The following is a 20,178-nucleotide window of genomic DNA, read 5'->3' on the forward strand; positions in this document are numbered from 1 at the left end:
GACAAGCCCAAAAAAGGAATTTCTGGCAAATGTGACATTTTAGCACTCTTAGGGAAAAACTATTTAAAGAGACACAAGGTTTATTCTATAATTATTATAATATAATTATATAATAACTATAATATAATTAAGGGACAGAAAAGTTCCCAGAAAAGTTCCCCATGTGTGAGATTAGGAGCACTAGTGAGGTTGTGAGTGTGGACTCACCAGAATACAGCATAATATACGTGTGGCACTGGGGTGTTTGTTTTGTGCCGCCCAGTGGAGAAGGATTTTGCCCTCTCTGTCTGGTATTCTGATATTTGACTCATGCTTGATCAGCAGCTTAACGTGCTCAGGGTGATTATAGAACGCGCTCCAGTGCAGTGCCATCTGCTGTAGAAACACCAACATTCAATTTTAGAGATTCCATTACCAATTTTACTGTTCACTCTTTTTACATTGCTGCCACCACACTGCTTCACAGTCTATAAGCAAATTGGGGTCTAATAGGATCTCACAGCTACTGAGCTGCCAATGAACTGCAAGAGAATAACATTATGGCACTTTTCCAAGTGAACAAATAAAGGAGTGCAGGCATCCGTTATTTATCATATCACATCATACTAGTTAGCCAGCTCCCTCTGGGTTTAGCATGTCAAGACCTTGTATTTTCACAACAACCCTGCTAAAAATGGACCAGCAGAGCAGATCAGGCCCAGGCAGAATCTGCAGACTTCTTTTTTTTAATTTTCTCTGTTGATTTTGAGGGAATCTGCAGAATGGATATGATCAAATGTGTTTAGCAGAGCAAAATTGGTAGCTAAAAGCATAATACAATTAGGAAAGTGGGGGATGTGTAGAACTTTGTGAATGACAAGCTTTCCAATACAAAGCTTTCTGTTGAGATCTCTGGGTGCAGATCCCACATAGGCTTGCTGTTCATCTTGTGTTTGAATGCTTCCTATTAGCAAATAAAAAAATAAAAAAAACTATTTTCTCTTCTCTTTTCTATACGTTTCTGCAGTTACACTTCAGTGTTGTAATTCTCACTACTTTCAGGTTTACACTTGATATTCAATATTACTGTACTGCTTATATTGTTCACTCCTGTATGACACATTTCTTGTGCATTTGTAAGTCACTTTGGATAAAAGCATCTGTTAAATGATTAAATGTATAGGTCTCAACAATAAGGCTGGTTGTTTCCAGTTGGCCAGTAAGTTCAGATTTGTATTTGCCCTGCCAATATTTTAATTGACCCCACCACAAATAACTTGAAATTTTATTTTTACCAACGTACTTTATGTCAGAAACAAATATTTAGATTTTTCATAAAATGTTCAGCTTTCTTTACAGAAAAAAGGGAAAAAAAAAACAACAACTGTTTGGTAGTTTTTAATTCAAAAAATAAAAGCTGAAAATTATACATCTAGAATGTAACTCCATGATAGCTATTCATAAACAGACTTTTGCTTGAAAATAATATCATAGATTTGTTCAATATGTTCAACCTATTCAAAAACAATACAGAGCAGGTGGCGCAGCTGTAAATACCTATAAAACTGAGATCTGGGAATCCCAAAATAATGAACAAAATTCTCAAAAGATCTCAACGCTCCACTCTCATACAGGTCACCGAGTGTAGTAACCCCCTCACAATCCACTCTGACCAACAGAAAGGGGACTTATTAATACGTAATTTAGGGTTCAGCCATATGCTTGAGGCAACATTTAAATAAATGTCTGAATTAAACACTCTGGACACTTTTATCCAAACCTTGTGCAAATGTGAGATAATGGGGTGTGACTTAACTTCTCCGGTTAGTTTGATATAAAGGCTTTGCAATGGCGAAATAGGGGCAAGGACTTCCCATTCAATATGAAACCAGAGAGGGGCTCTCTCAGGTGGAAGCGACCAGTGAGCCAAATGTCTGAGACCGAATGCATAATAATAAAACAAAATCTTGGGTAGGCCTAGCCCACCTTTGTCAATCGGCCTATGTAACTTGTTGAAATGTAATCTGGGACCTTTACCATTCCAAATAAAGGACTTCGCTATGCTATCAAATTGCTTGAAATAAGAGAGGGGGACATCTACAGGGAGAGACTGTAGCAGGTAGTTGAATTCTGTAATACAATTCATTAATAACATTAACCTTCCCAATCATAGATAAATGTAATGAGGCCACCTACTCACATCACTCGAAAACCTTTTTATTAAAAGGTCAAAATTAACTCTAACTAGATCACACAAATTAGCTGGGAATAAAATGCCCAAATACTTAATGCCCTGTTTGGGCCACTGGAAGGTGCCCGGCTGAAAATCCGTTACTGGGCTGTACGCTGTCAGAGCCGAAGCTTCGGATTTACGCCAATTGACTCTGTAACCTGGGAACTTAGAAAAGGAATTAATAATGTGAGAGGCAAGGCATAGATCTAGTGGTGTCGGAGATGAATAATAAAATATCAACTGCATAAAGCAAAAGCTTATGCGCCACACCTCCCGCCATCACCCCTGGAAAATCCTCCTCCTTTCTTATCGCGGCTGCTAATGGTTCCAGGGAATGACAGAACAGTAATGGGGAAAGAGGGCAACCCTGCCTGGTGCCCCTATCCAGAGTAGAATTATCTGAAATTAATCCATTTGTTTGTACCGCCACTACCAGGTGTCTATAAAGTAACTTAATTCATTCAATAAAAGTATTCCCGAACCCGTATATTTCCAAAATCTTAAAAAGATAATCCCTTTCTACCATATCAAATGCCTTTTCGGTGTCAAGTGAAATGGCAGAGACCGGAGTCTAATCATTCGCCACTGACCACATGATATTGATGAAATGGAAAATGTTAACAGAAGAGCTACGGCCCTGAATAAACTCCACCTGATCTATATGTATAAGAGATGTACTTAATTGGTTAGCCAGAATTTTTGACAAAATTTTAATGTCTAGCTGGATCAAGGATATTGGACGGTAACTCTTACACTTGCTTGGATCTTTTTCCTTTTTAAGAATCAGACTGATCCTGGCTTGTGTCATGGTTGGCGGAAGCTTTCCATTCTTTAATTCCGTATAAACTTCAAACAAAAGTGGAGCCAGTTCTGTAGCATAAGATCTAAAAAATTCAGTGGCAAAGCCATCTGGCCCCAGAGCCTTTCCTGTAGGCAGGGCCTTAATGACCTCATCAAGCTCCTCCAAGTTTATCTCAGAATCAAGATAATTTTTTTGCTCAGTCATCAGTTTAGGGAGATCTAATGGTTCCACAAAGTTTCTAATATCTTCATCAGTAGATGAAGACGTGGAACTATAAAGATCAAGATAGAATTCTTTAAAAGCATTATTAATATCAATGGCTGAGGTAAAAGGGAATGGTGGAAAAAGACTCTTTATATATCTAGCCAAAAGTTTCCCTGCTTTTTTCCCCCGACTCAAAATATGAATGTCTTGCCCTAAATAACCAAAACTCTACCTTCTGTGACAAAATAGTATTATATCTGTATTTCAATCAGGTCAATTCTCTGAGGCCATCAGACGACATTCGGCGCTTCAGTTCTGTCTCTGTCTTTTAATATTCTCTTTCAACTCCGCGAGTTTGCGTGCTTTGTATTTTTTGATGAATGAGGCATACTAACCCCTAAGAACTGCCTTAAGTGCCTCCCAAGCCACTCCCACAGAGGATACTGAGGACCAGTTGGTCTCCATATAGACATTGATTTCAGCCTTTAACATTTGTTGGAAATCAGGAGAACTATATGATTTCTTTTTCTCTGTATGTGGCAACACCTCTAAACACACCAGGGCATGATCTAAGACTAAGATGTTTCCAATTGAGCAATCAACAAAAGAAGAAATGAGGGACATAGAAATAAAATAAAAAATCTATTCTAGAATAAATCTTATAGACTGATGAAAAAAAATGTATAGTCCCTACTAGATGGGTTCAAAAGTCTCCAAATACCTGTAAGACCAAGATTTTTACACATCCTGTGAAGCATCAATGTTGCTCTAGGGGGCTTGCATACTTTTGCTTCACTATGATCAAGGACTGAGTCCATCAAAAGATTAGAGTCTCCTTCCAATATTATATCATGAGGGGTGCCAGCGGCTTGTAACAGCCCTTCAAGATCTATAAAAAAGCCCTGATCATCAGCGTTAGAGGTGTAAATATTAGCCAAAATCAACCTTTGCCCCTGAATTTCTGCTAAAACAATAATGACTCTTCCTAATTAATCTTTAATCTGTTTGAGACATTTGAATTGTAGATGTTTACTTATCAATGTAATGACTCCCCTGCTCTTACTTGAGCCAGCACTAAAGAAAACATGTCCACCCCATATTTTCCCAAATTTTTCAGCTTCCTGCGGGCAAAGATGTGTTTCTTAAAGAAACACTTTATCATATTTCTAACGTTTAAGAAAAGAAATACCCTTCCTTCTTTTTATGGGGTGCCCCAACCCATTCACATTCCACGTGGAGAAAAGATAATCCACTCATATTAACATTTGTCATTTTGACATATTAGAAAATATAGATTTTGTGTCAAAAATAAAATTATAAAGACCACATTTCAACATTAGTGCAATAGTCAAACCCAGAACTTCCCTCCGAACCAAACAAACAGAAAAAAGAAAAATGTGCGCATAAACCCCGCGCACGACAGCACCAACCCATCCATCCCTCTAAACTCAAACAGTCCATGTACGCCTACGAGAGTCCCCGTGACAACTTTGCCGTCAGATTGCTCAAGTCCAGTGCTTCTGTACAAATTTTGTGAGACAAAATTTCATAACAGAAAATAATCTATAAAAAAACTCCAGCCAATAGGCTGAATAAACACAAAGAACATGTAGATTCATTAACAAAACTGTCTCAAAGGTGTGTTCCTCCACAAAACAAACTCCAACCTCTAGCAGAACCAGCCCATAAAAAATAAATAAATAAATAAAATAAAGCCGTTCAGTTTCCTCGGACAGACAAACGAATGTTCAGTGAGCCGGCTGTTTCATAATTGCAGCAAATGCCCTAATCCTTCCAATTTCCTCCAAAATATACTCCACAATAGAAGGCATGAGCACAAAGAACGAGCAGTTTCATCCACAACTGTCCCGAAGGAGTGTTATTTCACAAAACAAACTCCAGCCGCTAGGCGGAACCAACACAAAAAGAAACAAAAATGGCGCCCAGCTTCCTCAGACAGCCGAGTGTATGTACAGCGAGACAGCTCACTTGGGGGCCATATGAAAGTCGCCAAATGGTTTACTCACCCCAATGTCTCTATGAAAGACAAGGCTTGTTGTGGGCATGTAAATATTTTGCGGCCATCCTTAGTATCTATTCTCAATTTGGCCGGAAACATCAGAGCAAAAGCGATCTTCCGTTGATGTAAGAGTTTCTTGCATTCCTTGAATTGATCACATTTCCCTCTTGTAGAATTTGCAAAGTCTGGGAACAAGAAAATGCTGTGATTCTTCCAAGAAAGCTTTCCTTTGCTACTCGCCTCGTGCAACATGAGATCTTTATCGGATGATCTCAGAAATTTGGCCAGAATTGATCGGGGCCTGTCTCAGCGGATCTGCGAGCCGTGACTCTGTGAGCTTGCTTGATTTCCATCTTACGGCCTGTTATGTTGAGCAGACTCGGGAAGAGCTCGTCTAGGAATTTCACCATATCTCGGCCTTCTTCATGCTCAGGAATTCCAACAATTCAGATGTTATTTCGCCGGCTACGATTCTCCAAATCCTCCAGTTTTTCCCAAATGCTTTCCAAATCTACTTTTGTCGCTAGTGGTTTGGCAGCTAATTCCCCCTCCGATGACTCTAGATAATCGATCCGTCACTCAACGTCCCCGATTCTTGTAACCAACACAGAGAATATTGTTTCCATCGCAGTAATTGACCGACATATTACAGCAAGATCCTCTAAGTCAGCAACGACTTTCGCACAGTTGGCATTGGATTTCTCCCAACGCACCGTCAAAAAACCGAGTCCCTGGTCTGCGGCCGCATCCGAGGCACCAGCTTGAGCACGTAAGTGTCTTTTAATATCTCCAGGGCCCGAGGATTTTGAATTCTTTGCCATGTTGACTTCAAAGAACATATATGTAGAAGGTGTATCGGATCTCACCGGTTTATGACATAAAAATCATTAAAAACTAGCAAAGTGTGCAGAGCTCGTCGTTTACACATCCGACCCTCGCATGGTGTCACATGACCAGCTTTAAACATTTTGAAAATTAAAGTTAAATAATTTAAAATTGTAAATTAATTTTGTATTTAATTAAATCTTATTATATATATATATATATATATAAAACATTTACTTATTCATTTTTACTCTTGTTTTTCACGTAAGTACACTGTAAAAAAAATTTAAAACAAAAATGTGTCTGTGCATCTTTAAAAATTGTGCCGTTTTTAACTTGATCAAATAAATAACTTATTAAATGTCCCCTCTTTCTTTATCATCACTCTAACCTACCTAGCCACAAACACACACAAACAGCCAATGTGGAGAGTGAGGACTTAAGACGCACTAGAAGACTCTATTTTTATGCATCTTGTCACAAAACAAGCCTCGTCATGAGAAATCACAATTCTTCTTTGTGACAGTGGGGGCGTGGTCGAGCGTCCATCGAGGGAGAGAGAGAGAGTGGTAAGGGTGCATACACATGAGCCAAATTATGACTAACACCTGTCTCTAATTGTAGTGAGATTTGGGAGAGCAGCATAAAAGGACCATGCCAGCGCCAGATCGAGAGAGAGAGACTGGGTCGAGAACTTTACTGTGAAGCTGAGGAGTTATTGTGAAGCTGTAAACCAGAGAAGTGGTCAATTAAAAGTTCCCTACCTGTGTTTGAAGAATCCAGTTCCCAGTGTCCTTCCTTGTTACATGCTTATCAAATTATTACAAAACCAACAGACAGATAAGGGCCTGCAAACAAGACCCCCTTTTGCGACTCAATGGGAGCACTGATATAACCACAAAGTGCGCACACACAAACACACACACACACACACACACACACACACACACACACACACACACACGTGTTTCCATAATCACAACCAGGCACATACACACAAAAACACACACACACACACACAGAATAATGATTTAAAACAGGAGCATTAATAACCATGGTAGCTTTGAGCAGTTTGTCTGTGGTATGAGATTTTAAATGACGGCAAATCTAAAGAGCCGCTGTATGTGCGTAGACCATCGGAAAGTAAACTGGGGTGAATGTTTACAGTAATTGGAGCCAAAGTGAATAAAGCTGCATGTGGTCTGGTAATCTGAAGCAGTTGATAGCAGTGTTTCCCAGGAAAGCACAGGGCCTGCATACACACCTCTTGAACTTATTTTGCTCTATGGTGACCGCAACACATTTCCCTACAAAGTTTACTTCTAAAATGTTGTTTATACTACTTCAAACTGCATGACCTAACCAGATGTGAAAGCTGGTGAAAGTTATATGTTCAATGTTAATAATAACTTTTGTCCTAACTAGCTGTGACTGCAACAAACAACAGGACATGTTCTTGAATGCTTGTTTTGTTTTTCTATTATAGCCCCACCCAATGTGAATTCTCATTGGTCCAAAACCTAAATCCTTATAATTGTACATTAAACATGTCATATGTTCTGATTGGCTGTGATTGTGCCGCTTCGCGCAGTGGTTTTGTGTTCAGTGCAGACAGACAAATTGCTTGTCGCTGGAATCTTATTGCATTTCATGTGGTTAGGACACGGTGTAAGAGCACTATTGCTGCTATTGTTACCGGTATTATAGCTATACATTAATATTACAATAAAGTGCTATAGCATTACCAACCACTATTAAAGGGATAGTTCATGCAAAATAAAACAATTCTGTCATCATTTACTCACATCTTGTTCCAAACCTGTCTGACTTTCTGTCTTCTGTGGAACACAAAAATAGGATGTTAGGCAGAATGTTAGCCTCAGTCACCATTCACTTTCATAACATCTTTTTTCCATTCAATGAAAGTAAATGGTGACTGAGGTTAACATTCTGCCTAACATCTCTATTAGTATTCCACAGAAGTCAAATGGGTCTGGAACAAGATCAGAATTTAAATTTTGGGGTAAACTATCATTTCAAGCGGTTTTGTGGTGATCTTGGGTTGGTGTGCATTCTTTTGGCAAGTCATGGGAGAAGTCTGTGGCATGCAATGAGTGCACAATTGTCACTTTACACTTACATAAAGTAAGGTTAACATTGCAATGAGTCTCTGAGCCTCCTAGGCGCCTGGCAAGCTCTCGCAGCAGCTCTGAGAAAATACCTTTTACTAGACAATTTAAACAAAGCTCATATCCTCCAGAGAAACATCAGATGAGGCAGAGCCCCCTGCTGCTTTATGGCATCTATACAACTACAAACACACACGCACACAAACACACACACACACAACCTAACCTCAAGTTAACCCCTGATCCCCACCCATGCCATCTGTAGAGGAGACACTAGCTCAGTTCCAAAACCTAGTGAGCAGCCTCGCTGCCTACTGCCTTCATAGGCAGCATCCTAAACATCTCGGAACCTCGTAAGTGACTGATTTGGAATGCTTAACGTTTGCAGCAACTCAAACAGCACTCAGCAAATTTGGAGACTTGATAATGATTTCAACAGAGACGCAACCTTTAACAACACAATACTCTAATAAGCATAAAAATCTAAAATGTGGGTAAAATAATGTTTTAATACTTTTATATTTTTTATTTTAATGAACTGTTCTTATCGATATTTTTCAATATACATTTATTCATGATTGACATTTATCTCACTTCATTCACCATTTGAGGTCATTGAGCTCATTGCAACCATAAAGGATAAATGTGATGCTGCCTTAGAATTTGTCTAAAACAAGGTATCTTAGAAGGCAGCATAATTATGTAACCTACATTTTGGCAGCATTTGTATCGGGAGCACGCCTTGGATGCCTTAAAATGTTTGAAAACATACCAACTGAGTGTGTGAGCATGTCTAGTGTGTGTATCTCTGTGTTTGGTACCTTATTCTTGTCCTGTGTATCTACCTCACCAGGTGCCGTGTGTTTGAGGAGCAGAGACAGAGGTTTTAAGCTGGAGTGACGGGTTGCCAGGTGCAGCGGTGTCATTTCCTCCAGATCCTTCAACCAGCAATCGGCATGGTGGGACAGTAAGAATTTCATGAAATGCACGCTGCCCTGAGAAACACATGCAAACACACAAAAAACAAACAGGACAAATGTTTTTGTTTGTTTGTATGCACTGTATTATCCAATGCATATATGTCTACCAAATTATCCAAGCATGGGTAACATGTAATTCTAAACCTTTATGTTACTGTTATCAAACAATCAACTATAATTTCAGTTGTGGCCAGGGCCTAGTGGTTAGAGCATGTGCTGCAACATGTTGAGCCGTGGCACTGATGCAGGCGTGAGTTCAAGTCTGACTCGCATAATTTCCTGAGGCTGTTCCTACTTTTGGTCTGAGTAACAAACAAAAATTTGTATAGTGATTAACTACTTAAATTTGGGTATGTTTCCCACTCAAACCAATCGTGTCACTTCAGGAGACATGGATTAAACCATTTGAGTTGTATGGAATACTTTTAAGCCCTAGGTATACTTCCATTTTGATACAGTCGAACGCGAGCCTGTCAAAGTATACTCCATGTAACTGTGTGTGCATTCACAGGCGGTTGGTGCATGCATGTTATGACTGCTATGAGACACCAGACATTCTCTTCAGGAGTTTACACCCATGAAGATGTCATTATATTCCTTCAGACTCGAGTTATACAAATGCAGGTATCACCAGACCTTCTCACACACGTTTTTGTCTTCACACATCCACTTTTCTTGTTTTTACCATCATCTCCTGATGTTTAGCAGCGATTACATCTTCTTCTAGTGCTTCTGCGTGACAGCAACGGCTCAAGTGTGAGTATTGCCACCTTGTGGACCCACTAATTAGTGCAAATAACTCCAGGCACACGCACATTCAGCATGTTCAAAGACACCAGACCACTAGACTCTTCAGGACTTTAGACCCATAAAAATGTCTTTATATTCCTTCAGATTTGAGTTATACAAATGCAGGTATCTCCAGACCTTTCTCCAGATGGTTAGAAAAATCGGGCTGCGCACGTTCAGTGCTCGAGCACTTTGCTGATGATGAGATTTGTGTTCTGTCCGCAGACGCTCAGCATTCACGTCTGACGGAAGTATACTTTGGGCTTTATGCTGCCTTTATGTCCTTTTCGGAGCTTGAAAGTTTTGGACCCCATTGACTTATACTGTACGGACAAACAGGTCATATATCCTTAAAATTACCTTTGTATGTGTTCTGCAGAAGAAAGAAAGTCATAGTTGTTTGGGACAACATAAGGTTGAGTAAATGATCACAAGATTTTTATTTTGGGTGTACAAACACTTTAAGTGAACTACAAAAAAGCTAAAAGGTGATAACAAATTGTGAAAAGTTTAAAAGAAATGGTGACCAGTCACAGCTTTTAAAATATATCTATTTACCCTTATACCTAAAATACTGATGTTGATAAAAATAAAATAAAAAAAGCTCATGGACATGTTATTTGTCAAATATAGCTTATGTCATCCAATAGTGTTTATTATTGGGCTAAAGTTTAAGGTAGATGCAGCTGTGTATCCATCGAAGTGTCTGAATGTGTCTGAGTGTGAATGGCCCTCCCCTTTCATCAAGCATCCTCCCAGGTCTACTTAGCTCCTGTGTAAAACATTCTAGGGAGAGCCCTTGTGTGTGTGTGTGTGTGTGTGTGTGTGTGTGTGTGTGTGTGTGTCAGGGTTCTCAGTCTCTATTCCCAGCCCAATTAGAGTGTTAATCCCTGAGCTACAGCTCTTATTGATCTATATGTCAGATTGTTACCCATCAATCCCTTCCCTCCCTGTCTTCCTCTACTCATCCTCTTCTGCCTTCCTCTTCACTCCACTCCACTCTCCTCCTCTTATCTCCTATTCGTTCTTCTCCTCTCCTCTCCTCTCTCCCTCTTATTTTTTCAGACAGCCCAGTTTATTAAGTCGAAACAACTTAAAACATACACAAGCATTCTCATTTTCAAATCCTGCTTTCAAGATTTGGCACAAGATCACATACACTAGAGGGCAGTAAACACCAACAACCAAGGTCAGAAATGAACCAAGGCTCAGGGTAATAATACCACCAAAATATTTAATAAAAGTAGATATTTAAAATGTGGGGGCTGAAAATGTCCCCATAGCGAGTCTTCTATCTAACATTTGATGTACTTCATTATGCTAAACCTATCTAGTGATGGATTTAGAGCCTTGAATGATTTAAAATGCATTATAGCAGAGCATTTTTGTTTTGTTTTGTGATGTCTTATGCATTATTTACAGCTACTTTTGTATTTCATGTTGATTTGATCTGATTTAGAATTAACTTATTTTTGTTAGTTGAAATTTATTTGAAGTTTCTGACTCACACAGCTTGTTTTTATATGGTTTGAAAAATAGTTTAATAAAGTAAAAACATGCAATTTATTTAAGAGGCAATAATTAAAAAGTTATCTATCATAAACAGGATAAACTCAGAGATAGACAGGTGTGTGTGCATATGTCACCTTTTGTGCTGCAAGGTGCAGAGCAGTGGTCAGTCTTATTGACAGCTGCTCCAGCTTTAAGCAGAACCTCTGCACAGTCCAAGCGGTCAGCCAGCACACAGTACATCAGAGGAGTCCTACCAAACTGATCCTCATTGTCCCGCAGATGATGCTCTGCTACACACACAAAAGAGTCAACCCTAACCTACCGATACTGTTAGAGTACATCCTAATTGTAAATGAAGAACATGAAAGAAATAATGTACAGTCAGTTGGTCATTATTGCAAAATAAACCCTAATTGAGTCTTGTACCATTCTGATTGAATGCCAAGGATAAATATAGAGGTTTAAAGGTCATTATACAAAAATAATTGACTGCAGAACGTCATGATTGACCAATCCAGAATCGGGTATCCCAGAGAGCAGTGTAATAAAGTTGCACTAATATACAAGCATTATACCTGTGATCAGCCTCTGTAAGATGTTCTTGTCTCTATTCACAGTGGCCGCATGCACCTTAGATGGATTCTGGGGGAGCAGCATTGCCTGGTGCAAACACACACATCAGAGGTTATACAGTATTCTTACTTCCCAAGAATTAAAGAACATCGGGGGGGGAAAAATGGTTAAGGAAATGGTTTGGTGAAAATGTTTCCTTATATTACATATTTCCTACTGAAAGAGGAATGAGCCATTAATATTTTTGGTCCACTTTTCGGAAGAGAAAGCCTATACACATGAAATGCATAATTCTGATAAAAGTTTATTTTGTCAACATTTACGATTATCAAAGCTAATAGATACGGACTAAAAGATGATTTGATTTTGATTTTAACATGGGCCAAACACTAAAAATAAATGCTGAGCTTTGAATGGTGACTGAACTAACCATTACATCCACTCACAGTGGTTCAGCTGGAATGCTAGGTAATCCTTAGACAGGAAGTAGCAGGGGCAAATCCCCACAGAGACACACCCTGTCCAACTCATCTCTTATTCATGCTCATCAATATTGCAAGAGCTTAAAAAAATCAATTTCATATACAGATACACATTAAATGTGTGCGATCTGCTTAGATGCCTATTTATGACTGTAGAATTGAGGATAGCTGCTAAATAAAATACTACCATCTTTACAATAAGTACCATTCCCCATTCATACAATTTCATTTTTCTTTGCTATTCTTTCCGCTTTTCTTTCTCTTTCTCTCTCTCACACACACAACCAATTAGCCACCCTGTTCTCACGCACCTCATGAGAGGGTAATTGGGGTTAGTTAATGTAGGCTCATAAAACTACTAAGAGTTACAACTAATTCAGTAGCATGTGTGTTTGTGTGTGTATGTTCTGATTAAAGCTCTTAAAATGCTCAGATACACTGTAATTCAGCTTTATTTGACTCTGCGTACTTAAACTAAGGAAATCAGACATCACAAAAAAAAAAAACACACACACACACAGTCTGCTTTTTGGAACCACGACTTGGAAAAAAGACAGCAGGGGGATGACTCTGAGAGAGGAGCTCGCATGAGGGAAGAGTTCTATCTGTATGTGTACATCTGAGTGTGTTTGTGTCCAACCACAGTTTAGCGTGTGCATGTGATCGCGTGGGAAGTGATTTTCCGTGATAGAAGGTTTTTATGGAGGCTTCACTCACATCGACCACAAGCTTTCCTCAATTTCCTCCAGACTACAACACACATATACATGTAAACACACACACACATTAAGGCTTACTAACAAAATTACCTGGCATACAAATCAAACAACTTTCTCTTGAACACATGAAACAAAGGGATTCAGATTTTTGTGAAAGGAAGCTGGCAATTTTCAACTCGTTAACCAAATTTATTAATAATAAAAAAAGTAAGGAAAATTAACTGTTACCTGAACTGTAGCGGTATTGGTTAAATCAGTAATCATATGCTCTAGTGTGAAGTATGCTAATTTTTTACAAATTTAATTAACAGTCTTTGTTTCTGTATAATAATACAGCTTCAAATTTGCATGTAAATGAGGTAATAACTCAGTTCAATAGTAATTAGGCCTTTAACAATTCCAAAACACGTAGCATCTGTTAACTGTATTTTTCATATCTTACAAAATTGCGTAATACACATACATTTATATTACTGATTAATGATATTAATAAATGTTTTGAGTTGCAGAACTCATAATAAAACTTACGTAGACACGAAACACGTAACAATAATCTAATAAAATGTGTAATGTAAAGTTACATTTGAGTTACAGAGCTTAAAATAAACTGTTATGTAGTCACAAAAAACAAAACCCTAATATAATAAAACTAGTCTTATAAAAGTATGTTGGTCCCACTTTATATTAGGTGTCTTTGACTACGATGTACATACAATGTTGTTCTGCAAAATTCTAACAAGATTCACATTTTCTACAACTGAGTTTGAGGTAAGAGTAGGTTTGGGGGTAGGGTTATGGGGTTAGGGGTTAAGGTTTAGGGTAAGGGTTGGTGTAGGGTTAGGTTTAGGGGTAAGGTTAACAGTGTAACTATAGATGTAATTAAATGCAGGTACTTTAAATGCAAGTACAATGCAACAACACGTATGTACTTAATAAGTACATGTATCAAATATATATTAGTTAAAGACACCCTAGTATAAAGTGGGTCAATTCTGTTTAAGTTACAGGACTTTAAATAAGAGACACAAAAAACTAAACACTAATATAATAAAATTTGTCATATAAAATATGTTTGAGTTACAGAACTGAAAATAAAACTGTTATAGACACACAAAACAATACAAACATCTTTCCAATAAAACTCTGAAACACATTAAGCATTCATGCAATCTGCACAAGAGAGAAAGCACTTCATCTTAGAGTGTGTGTGTGTGTGTGTGTGTGTGTGTGTGTGTGTGTGTGTGGGCGGGTTTGGGTGTTTTCTGAGGACATTTGTTTAGGTTACAAACTGGTAATTACAAGGTTAATGGTTTATGAGGACATTTCTAGTGTACCCATAATTCAAATCGCTTAAAAAAACATACGAAACGATGTTTTTTTGAAAATGTAAAAATGCAGGTTTAGGGGTAGGGTTAGGGTTAGGGGATAGAATCTATATTTTGTACAGTATAAAAATAATTATGTCTATGGAGAGTCCTCATAAGGATAGCTGCACCAAGATTGAAGTTGAGCTGTGTGCACATTTGTCTGTAAAGCAGTGCCTGCCTGGCACTGCAATAATAGGTCTCTGTGATTCACATCAGCCATCAGCTTTCCAAAACAGTGCTTTACTTCAAATCTGCTCCAAGTACCAAGCAGAGAGACACTGGTCCTTTCATCTAATGCCCAGAGGGCAAATCTTACATATTTTCTCCAAGGAGAAGGGGCTACATGCTGTTGATGCATGCAATCATCCCTGCGGATGCCATCCATAGAGTTTCTTGAGTGACATGATCACCTTGTGACTCATTAGCTGCGGTTTTCCATAATGCCAAGTGACAAATGAGCCCCTCCAGTGAAGGAGGTGTGGCTTCCAATGGGCAAAATAATGCAATTATGTAGCTCCAGAGGTGTCAGTCACAACAAGTGAACAACATGTTAACAGTTAAACACTGTATAACATAAGTGTTATATATTATACATATGACACAACACACTTAATTAAAAGGCATAAATCAATGAGACCCTCCAAACTCCACATAATTCACACTCTTCTTACTTTATATAAAAAAATGGAGCCTCAAATTATTCGATCAGAAAATGCATGACTCTTGGAAAAATCTGGTCTGCCGTCATGTATTTTTTAATCAAATAAAGTTGAGGCTCTATTTTTGTATACAAAGTGAGTGTTGCACCTCCTTCTTCTATATTGTACTTTGATTACTTCCTCTTTACTTGGTTGAGCACCTTCTTTTCAACTTTTTTGTAATCAAATGACTGTATGCCATAGTTTTCTAGAAAAAGTGAGTTGAGCAGTCATGGAGTGACATTACACCTGTATTATGTAAAAACATTATTGCAAATTAAAAACGTAATAAATTATTTGTTATAACTTTCTTTGTTGTGTAAAGTAAGAAATATGTTGTAAAAAAATAAAATGCCTAACATTTTGTGGTGGGGTCAGTGAAAATATCAGCAAGGTAAGGACTAATCTGGGCCAGCAGAAAAAAATCCTTATTGTTGAGCCCTGAAAGGGCTGTATGTTCTCATGAAGGCATGGCATCAGTCAACGATAAACCGAGACTGTGATCCGAGCCAGCTCACTCAAGTGATATTGCAGTGATTTTAACCGGATCTGCTCCTCTGGCTGAGAGATGGTGTGTCCTGAGACCCAGGAGCACACTTGGGCCGGGTTCCTCTGATAGGGCTCTTGGGGCCAGACTCAGGGTGAGGGGGAAGTATCATGGAAGACCCTTTCTGACATCTCTAATAAGGCAGCCAAGAGAGAGACATCTCTCTCTCCCACCCTCCCTCTTCTCTCTATCATCATATCTCGCTTTCTCTCTCCACAATCTACCCACATAAACACACTCAAAGACACACACAGCCCCCCAGGCTATCCCCTCTCCTCCCTACAGCATCTAATTGGGCCAAATCTGTGATCTAATTAAACGTCCAATTAGTAGGAGAGGGGCCATTTAGCCGTTGGCTACACCGCTGTGTGCGGGAAATAATGTGATTGAAAAACAAACAGAAAATCCATGAGAGAAAGGGGAAAGAGAGAACTAAAGAGAGAGAGAGAGAGAGAGAGAGAGAGAGAGAGAGAGAGAGAGAGAGAGAGAGAGGGGCAGAGGAAATAAAAAAAAGATGAAACAAGATTTGAATCAGTTGAGTGTTTATAAGGTTATAAAGCAATGAGCGACACATATTGGGGTTTATCTCAACACAATGGATCATGTAAATGTGTGCATTTGCGTGTTCTCTCCCACAGCTATGGCCCCTTAAACACATACTAATTACATTATTCTCAAAACACACGTTAACTGCATTATTCTATTCACGCTGTCAGTAAGTACATTATTCTATTAACATGCTCAAAGAACCATAAAAATCAGCACAGCTTCAATTATTAACAGCTCACTTAACCCCGGAGACAGCCAAGCCTCCCTCAGAAACATTCACTTACCCTTCACTTCATTAAATATTAATACAAGGCACATTCAACATGGAGGCCATTGAATAGATTGTCCTTATTCATACTGTACATGCTGATGTTGAAGCACATGGTTTGACTAAGGCCTGTCAAATGTGATGCCACCATGACTGAAGTCAGTCTCTGTAGCCCATATAGCACTATATTTAATGTCTAGAGGTATAACATCAGTAAGCAGAGCACGAGCCTTGGGACACACAATATTCTATTCTATTTTATTCTATTCTATTCTGCATTTATTTGATAAATCTAATTATGAAGGTAAGATTACTAACACATGATATCAAGCTAAAAGCAAAAAAGACAAAAGTAAATAATAGAGGTCGACCGATGTTAAATTTTGCCTATATTGATAATTAAGCTGGTGGATAAGTCCAATAAACGATTAATTGGCAGATGGTTTTTAAAAATTGAAAAATGTCTTAGTCTTTCCTCACTGTGACAGGCACAGACATGGAGGCAACATTGAGTCTTTTTTATTATCTTGCAGTTTATTGTGCAACCACAATAATAATCAGAAGAAAAATCAGGATTTGTGCATTACATGGGATTTTTAAAGGGATAGTTCACCCAAAAATGAAAATGATCTCATCTTTTAATCACCCTCCTGCCATCCCAGATGTATATAACTTTCTTTTGCTGAACACAGACAAAGGATTTTTTAAAAGAATATCTCAGCTCTGTTAGTCCATACAATGCAAGTTAATGGTGACCAGACAATTTAATCTCCAGAAATCACATAAAGGCAGCATAAAAGTAATCCATATGACTCCAGTGGTTAAATCAATATCTTCAGAAGTGATATGATAGGTGTGGGTGAGAAACAGATCAAGTGTTTTTCTGGGTGAGAAACTGCTTATGTCTTTTTCACTTTTACATTTCACTTTTATATTTTTCCTTAAGTCCACTTTCACTTTTATGTGGGCTTTATGTGATTTTTGGAGATTCAAAGGTCTCCAAATATCTACAGAAATTTGATTTTCTAAAAATCTTTGTTAGTGTTCTGTAGAAGAAAGAAAGTCTTACACATCTGGGATGGCATTAGGGTGAGTAAATGATGAGAGAATTTTCATTTTTTGATGAACTATCCCTTTAATTATGAACAGGCCCAAAATACACCGGAGAATCTTATTTTGAGTCTACAGACAAATAACATTTTTTTTTTTTTAAACTATTGCCAACAATCTGTTTATTTTTGCCGGTAACTGATATATCGATGACTGACTAAACAGTAAAGCCGATACATAGGTCGACCTGTAGTAAATAGCAGTCTTTCTAAAATATTAAGAAAAAGCAAATTTTGTCAAAAGCTAAATCTTTTGGTGCTGGTGTACCTGGTAATGAACAGCTTTTAAAATGCATCACACAGTTACATTCACACCTGCTATACAGTATGTTACTGTGCAAAATATTTTTTGTTAGTGATACAAAACATTTAAATATAGCAGTTTATAAAGCTTTGATTTGACATAGATGGAATTCTCTAAAGACAGCAATGTTTAAGTGATAGAATAACACTGACACTTGGTTAAAAGCTGCACTGAAAGGGTATCCTGCCGTCATTCTCGGCACTGCTCTCTTCATTTTCTTTCATTCTCTGCAAAGCTCACTTCAGCTATTCTCCAAACACTTTTGAACACATACCACAGAAGGGAATGGTAACACTACACCATACTGATAATTAATGCAAATCCAGGTTCATCTTTAACATTCTTGGATGCTTTGGCAAATTTTGCTACAACTCATATTCTTTCCTTAATTAAATAATAATAATAATAATACTATAAAAAACAAACATATCTTAACAATACTTTAAAAATAATGAAATTCTTACTAAAAATCTAGGCACTGTTCTTGGTTGCAGACTCTTACCATAGTGATGTCCAGGAGGCAGGGGAGGCCTCAGCAGATGTTTCCCAGCTAAGTGAATCCCTAACTGGGCTTGGCGTAGCCACAGGTCCCCCTGGCAGCTCTGATCTAGTATTCTGCAGGAGAGAGAGCAGATCACTCGCACACAGAGCACAAACCACCTGCTCTGACCTAGAGTGCCAAAACACTGCCAGTGCTCTATGCCAAGGCTGACTTAAAGGAGTGTGCTTTCATCAATTTTCATAAAAGAGTTACAAAACTGAATCACGTAAGAACTTATAGCACACATTTTCTTTTGAAATCTTACAAGTTTAACTAAATCAGGCCACTAATATTAGTTACCAGAATTAGATATGTATTATTTGACTACAATATATAATAGACAAACCATTTTTTTGTATAGCACTTTTCACAACACACATCATTTCAAAGCAGCTTTACAGAAAATGATGCTGTAACAGAAATTGAAGCTGTAATGTCTTAAGGTCATTATTGTGCTGTTTGATGAAAAATGTGAATGTAGATTATGCCTTAAAAAGAAAAAAAATATTATATGTCTTTAGATTAGCAATACATTCTTTTTTTTTTTTTTTTTTTTTTTTTTTGCTATAGGCTATTTATTTTTATTGCAACATTCTGCACAGCCTCAATGCCTTTTATTGCAACATTTTCAAGCACATCCAGGTTGTTCATGCACAGCCCCAACAACCTGGATGTGCTTGAAATAAACATTGTAAAATAACTGCAAGGCACACAAAAACATTTAAAAATATGTATCAAACAATCAAAATCACTTGTTTTAACAATTATGATTGTGTATAACAGTCAGAAACCTTTTCCCAAGTATTTTCATAAGATCCACAAACTGGAAGTTCAAACATTTATTTTTTTCCCCCTTATTCATACTGTGCCACATTAACAATTGTGTTAAAAGTTTACACAGCATGAGACATGTGGGGATTGCACTAAAACTCTAATTCAATAGAAAGTGTATGATTCAGCAGCAGAACCCACTGACATCTTTATGTCCAAGTGTTTTAACTTGGCAGCGAATAAGTAGGAACAGTACAAATGCAAACATACATACTGTAAATGCTATAATACTTTAACACATGTTAAACAGGTGTGTACGCATGCTTTATAATTCCAGCAGCTTGCACTGTGTGCATGTAGCTTAGTGGTTAAATACTTTTAAAAATCCTCCGTTACACAGTTGGGAAACGATGATGCAACTTACCACATTCAAGGAGAAACACAATTATTCTGAGACCTCTATTTTAACATTAAACAACAGACCCTCAGTTTTTAACACATTGCTGTTTTTCCGCTGTCTTCATACTTTTTCAAAGTTTGAGTCCCGCTGTGGTTAGTGATACTCCAAAGTATCTTGAGACCACAAACACATCTGGGCTCTAAGAGAAATAAAACGACAACTACCATGTAACTACATCCTCCACGAGCAGGTCATTGTGAAACTTGTAGTTTCTAAGGAACACAAAACTTGCTTAGTTCAACGACAAATAGACCACCATTAAACTACATTTCCCATAGTTCAACGCAGACCCGGAATTCCAGTTCCCGTAGTTCTGG

At 38.0% G+C, this 20,178-nt stretch overlaps 1 pseudogene; it reads right to left on the minus strand.

Annotated features, from left to right (window-relative positions):
* Nucleotides 1–20,006, minus strand: part of LOC127454248 (inversin-like) — a 38,958-nt pseudogene extending 18,952 nt beyond the window's left edge.
* Between the last annotated feature and the right edge of the window lie 172 nt (nt 20,007–20,178).

This window comes from Myxocyprinus asiaticus, chromosome 16, assembly GCF_019703515.2.
Source record: "Myxocyprinus asiaticus isolate MX2 ecotype Aquarium Trade chromosome 16, UBuf_Myxa_2, whole genome shotgun sequence".
Classification (NCBI taxonomy): Eukaryota; Metazoa; Chordata; class Actinopteri; order Cypriniformes; family Catostomidae; genus Myxocyprinus; species Myxocyprinus asiaticus.